Consider the following 6,237-nt stretch of genomic DNA (forward strand, 5'->3'; position numbering starts at 1 on the left):
GCTGTATTCAGGTCTGAATTAGGCCCGTAGTAAGGATGCTGGTGTTCAGGATCCCAACAAATGCCCAAAGTGAGTGTTAGTTTTAGGGTTAGATATTAGTGGAAGGGTTAGGTTGTTGGAGAGAAGAATTACGGTTACAATACTTACCAGGATACGTCGTCATTCTGACCTTTGGGATCTCGATCGCCAGTATTTCAATACAAAGCCAGTCCTTCATATAAAGCTTAAAGGATACAGAACACAGAATTATCATAGGACCTGGCAAATTACATCAGTATCTCTTTCCGATTAAAGTTGAATGTGGGATTTTACATTCCACTTTATTCATGTTCACTTATGGAACTTTACCTTGGTGTACAGCTCAACTCTACAAATGGAATAATAGGATTTTGATACCTACCGGTAAATCCTTTTCTCCTAGTCCGTAGAGGATGCTGGGGTCCACTTCATGACCATGGGGTATAGACGGTTCCGCAGGAGCCATGGCAACTCTTAAGACTTTTCAATGGGTGTGAACTGGCTCCTCCCTCTATGCCCCTCCTCCAGACCTCAGTTATAGGAACTGTGCCCAGGGAGACGGACATTTCGAGGAAAGGATTTACTTTAATACTAGTGGTGAGATACATACAAGCTCACACCTCAACCATGCCGCACAACATGGCATTCAACATAACACACGCCACTAGGCATGAACCAATTACAGCAACATGCTGAAACAAATATAACACAACATGTGTAATTCTAATGAACAAAACTGCTGGTAAAGTAAGCACTGGGACGGGCGCCCAGCATCCTCTACGGACTAGGAGAAAAGGATTTACCGGTAGGTATCAAAATCCTATTTTCTCATACGTCCTAGAGGATGCTGGGGTCCACTTCATGACCATGGGGTTTATACCAAAGCACCAGTACGGGCGGGAGAGTGCGGATGACCCTGCAGCACCGATTGACCGAACTTGAGGTCTTCATCGGCCAAGGTGTCAAACTTGTAGAACTTAGCAAATGTGTTTGCCCCTGACCAAGTAGCTGCTCGGCAAAGTTGTAATGCCGAGACCCCCCAGGCAGCCGCCCAGGATGAGCCCACCTTCCTAGTAGAATGGGCCTTCACCGACGTAGGTAACGGCAATCCAGCCGTAGAATGTGCATGCTGAATTGTACCTCTGATCCAGCGCACAATAGTCTGCTTGGAAGCAGGACCCCCAATCCTGTTGGGAGCATACAGGACAAACAGAGCCTCTGTTTTCCGTATCCTAGCCGTTCTAGTGACATAAATCTTCAAAGCTTTAACCACATCTACAGACTTTGACTCAGTGAACGTGTCAGTAAGTACTGACACCACAATAGGTTGGTTTATGTGGAAAGATGAAACCACCTTGGAAGAAAATGTTGGCAAGTTCTCAACTCTGCCCTATCTTCATGGAAGATCAGGTAATGGCTCTTGTGAGACAAGGCCCCCAATTCAGACACCCGCCTTGTGGATGCCAATGCCAAAAGCATCACCACTTTCCAAGTGAGAAACTTCAACTCTCTCTTGTAGAGGCTCAAACCAATCCGATTGAAGGAACTGCAACCCCACATTAAGGTCCCATGGTGCCACTGGAGGCACAAATGGAGGCTAGATGTGCAGAACCCCTTTCACGAAGGTCTGAACCTCTGGAAGAGCGGGCAATTGTTTTTGGAAGAAAATTGACAAGGCCGAAATCTGGACCTTGATTGACCCCAATCGAAGGACCGCCTCCACACCAGCCTGCAGAAAATGGAGAAAACATCCCAACTGAAACTCTTCCGTAGGAGCCTTCTTGGATTCACACCAAGACACATATTTTCTCCAAATACGGTAGTAATGTTTCGACGTCACTCCTTTGCTGGCCTGAATAAGTGTGGGAATGATTTCCTTTGGAATACCCTTTCGGGCTAGGATCCGGCGCTCAACAGCCATGCCGTCATACGTAGCCGCGGTAAGTCTTGATACACGCACGGCCCCTGCTGCAGCAGGTCCTCGTGAAGAGGAAGAGGCCGAGGATCTTTTATGAGCTACTCCTGAAGATCTGGGTACCAAACCCTCCTTGGCCAGTCTGGGGCAATGAAGATTGCTCGAACCCTTGTTCTTCTTATGATCCTGAGAACTTTTGGGATCAGCGGAAGTGGAGGGAAGACATACACTGACCAGAATACCCACTGGGTCACTAGCGCATCCACTGCTATTGCTTGAGGGTCTCTCGACCTGGAACAATATTTCTGAAGCTTCTTGTTGAGACGAGATGCCATCATGTCTACTTGAGGAACTCCCCAAAGACTTGTCACCTCTGCGAAGACTTCTTGGTGTAGGCCCCACTCTCCTGGATGGAGATCGTGTCTGCTGCGGAAGTCTGCTTCCCAGTTGTCTACTCCCGGAATTAAAATTGCCAACAGAGCCTTTACATGTCTTTCTGCCCAGAGGAGGATCTTCGTCACCTCTGCCATTGCCGCTCTGCTTTTCGTTCTGCCCTGCCTGTTTATGTACGCGACTGCGGTTACATTCTCCAACTGGATCTGCACGGGATGATCTTGAAGATGTACCGCTTGTTGAAGGCCGTTGTAAATGGCTCTCAATTCCAGCACGTTTATGTGGAGGCAGGCTTCCTGACTTGACCATTTTCCTTGGAAGCTTTCCCCCTGAGTGACAGCTCCCCAGCCTCAGAGACTTGCATCCGTGGTTACCAGGACCCAGTCCTGAATCCCGAACCTGCGTCCCTCTAGTAGGTGCAAACTGTGTAGCCACCACAGGAGCGAAATCCTGGCTATTGACGACAGGACTATCTTCCGGTGCATGTGTAGGTGGGATCCCGACCACTTGTCCAACAGGTCCCACTGGAATACTCTGGAATGGAAGCTGCCAAACTGTATGGCCTCGTAGGCCACCACCATTTTCCCCAACAACCGAATGCACTGATGGATCGACACACTTGATGGTTTCAATATCTGTTTTACCATTTTCTGGATTTCCAGAGGCTTTTCCACCGGAAGAAATACTCTCAAATTTATGATCCAACCGTGTTGTTGGAGTATGGACAGGGAGAGTGTGATGTTCTGTAGCAACTGCTCCCTGGATCTCGCCTTTTTCAGGAGATCATCCAGATAAGGAATTATATTGACTCCTTCTTGACGAAGGAGGACAATCATCTCCGCCATCACCTTGGTGAATACCCTCGGCGCCGTGGAGAGACCAAAAGACAACGACTGGAACTGGTAATGGCAATCCTGAACCGCGAATCTCAGATAAGCCTGGTGAAGAGGATAAATGGGAACATGCAGGTAAGCATCCTTTATGTCTACTGACACCATTTAATCCCCCTCCTCCAGACTGGAAATCACTGCCATGAGTGATTCCATCTTGAACTTGAACCGTTTCAAGTAGAGATTCAGATTTTTTAGGTTTAGGATCGGTCTGACCGAGCCGTCCGGCTTCGGAACTACAAAGAGGATTGAATAAAACCCCTCCCCTTGTTGTGACAAAGGTACCAGGACTATGACCTGATCCTGACATAATTTTTAAATTGCCGCTGTTACTGCCTCTCGTTCTGGAAGAGAAGCTGGCAAGGTCGATTTGAAAAATCGGCATGGGGGAACGTCTTGAAACTCCAGCTTGTACCCCTGGGATACTATCTGCAAAACCCAGGGGTCCAGGCCAGACTGAATCCAACCTTGGCTGAACAGTTTGAGACGTGCCCACACCCGAGCGGCCTCCCGCAAAGGATCCCCAGCGTCATGCTGTAGATTTGGCAGAAGTAGGGGTTGACTTCTGCTCCTGGGATCCTGAAGCCGCTGTGTGCTTCTTTCCCCTTCCCCTACCTGCAAAGAAGGGGAAACCTTTTGCCTTCTTGTATTTATTGGGCCGAAAGGACTGCATTTGAGAGTGATATGTCTTTTTTGCCGGTGCAGGAGCATAAGGCAAAAAGGTTGACTTACCTGCGGTAGCCGCCGAGACTAACGCATCCAGTCCATCACCAAATAAGGCCTCACCTTTATATGGGAGAGCCTCCATATTCCGTTTGGAATCTGCATCCGCATTCCACTGGCGAATCCACAACGCCCGCCGAGCTGAAACTGCCATGTTAGCGGCTTGTGAACCCAAGAGTCCAATATCTTTCATCGCCTCTAGCATGTATGCGGCAGCATCTTTGATATTCCCTAATTTAAGGAGTATCTCAACTTTATCAATAGTGTCAATTTCCGATGACAGGCTTTCTGACCATTATTCAATAGCACGACTCACCGACACGCAAGCAATTGTGGGCCTGAGCAGCGTACCATTGGCAACATAAATGGATTTCAATGTAGTCTCCATTTTGCGGTCTGCTGGCTCCTTTATTGAAGCTGTGCCAGGTGCAGGGAGAATTACCTTCTTTGTCAACCTGGACAGTGCACTGTCTAACACAGGGGGTGACTCCCATTTTTTTCTGTCCTCTACAGGGAAAGGATAAGCTATCTGAATCCTCTTGGGAATACAAAATTTATTTTCGGGATTTACCCACACCCCATCAAAGAGAGTATTCAGCTCGTGGGAAGGAGGGAAAGTGACCTTAGATTTCTTTTCTTTATATAAATAGGCCTTCTTCTGAGGTACAGGAGTGGCTTCCGTGACTTCCAGAACTTCCCTTATAGCCACAATCATATATTGTATACTTTTTGCCAATTTATGATCTATTTCCCTGGAGTTACTTATCGTCAACACAGGAATCAGTGTCCGTATCAGTATTCACAATATTTGCAAACGGTCTCTTATGTGACCCAGAGGGGTCGTCTGCGGATGGAAGAACAGAACCCTGAAAAATCACATCTTCCACAGATTTTCTCCAGCATTCTGCATGAGATTCAGACTTATCTAATCTCCTATTGATATGATGCATACTATCACGTATTTCTTTCACCCATGCAGGCTCTTGGTGTGTCGGCAGCGCCACCACATTACAACTGTGTCCCTAAAATGGTTACCTCCGGGGAAGAACTCCCTACCTCAGACATGTCACACTTGTGTACAACACCCACACAGACACACTGGGACTTATCGGGGACAGACCCACAGAAAAATCCGTCAGAGGGACACAGTTTTGGAGCAGCCAGTTCACAACCCCAGCATCTAATGCCTGTGAACACAAAATACCCACTGACATGCAGCGCTGTTTTACACAGTAAACACACTTGTAAAGCACCAAGTTCACTTGTGCCCCCCCCCCCCCCCCCGTTTTGCACCCTGATACTTGTAGTCAGAAGTGGAGGACCAGCAATGTCTCTGCAGCTTGAGGAGAGAAAATGGCGCTGAGCAGTGTGCTGGCTGCCTGAGGAAGAAGCTCCGCCCCCGCAATGGGACGTTTTTACCTCAGAGAGTTTACATAATATTTATACTGGCGGGGGTAGGGCTGTGCCTGGGCATCTTATGCCCACTTTTAGACAGTTTATATAGGTATTTTGCTCCCCAGGGCGCCCTACCCTCCGCAGTGCCTGTGTGTGTGGGCAGCAATGGCACGTTGCGCTCCCGCCAGCCGCGCGGTACCTTAGCAGTCACTTTACTTGATTGAAGATCTATCTTCTTACACTCACCTGTCTTCTGACTTCTGGCTCTGTGAGGGGGTGACGGCGTGCTGTAGGAGTGAGCATCTAGGCACGGCTAGCGTTCAGTTCCCTTCAGGAGCTAATGGTGTCCTGTCAGCCAGAAGCAGAGCCATGAAACTCTTCAAGAAGTTGGTTCCTACTTCTGCCCCCTCAGTCCCACGAAGCAGGGAGACTGTTGCCAGCAGTTCTCCCTGAAAATAAAAAACCTAACATGTCTTTTCAGGGAAACTCAGTAGAGCTCCCCTGGAGTGCATCCAGTCTGCCTGGGCACAATTCTGGAGGAGGGGCATAGAGGGAGGAGCCAGTTCACACCCATTGAAAAGTCTTACAACTGCCCATGGCTCCTGCGGAACCGTCTATACCCCATGGTCATGAAGTGGACCCCAGCATCCTCTAGGACGTATGAGAAAAAGAAATAATGCATTTTACTGTCCCACGGCTGTTCAGAGTCTGGAATCAGAAAGGTGAGGGAGTGCCCAGCAAGTAGATCTAGTAATCCCAAGGATTTGCAGTTTTGGAAAGATTTTGCTTAAAAGGTGAATATATGCATATCATCATGTCAGTGCAATGCAGACCTAACCTTTATTCTTATTGACTTTTATACTAGAACTCTTTTTTGCTTCTAGTTTTCAAGTAGGGAGTAAT

The sequence above is a fragment of the Pseudophryne corroboree genome, chromosome 6 (genome assembly GCF_028390025.1).
Source record: "Pseudophryne corroboree isolate aPseCor3 chromosome 6, aPseCor3.hap2, whole genome shotgun sequence".
Classification (NCBI taxonomy): Eukaryota; Metazoa; Chordata; class Amphibia; order Anura; family Myobatrachidae; genus Pseudophryne; species Pseudophryne corroboree.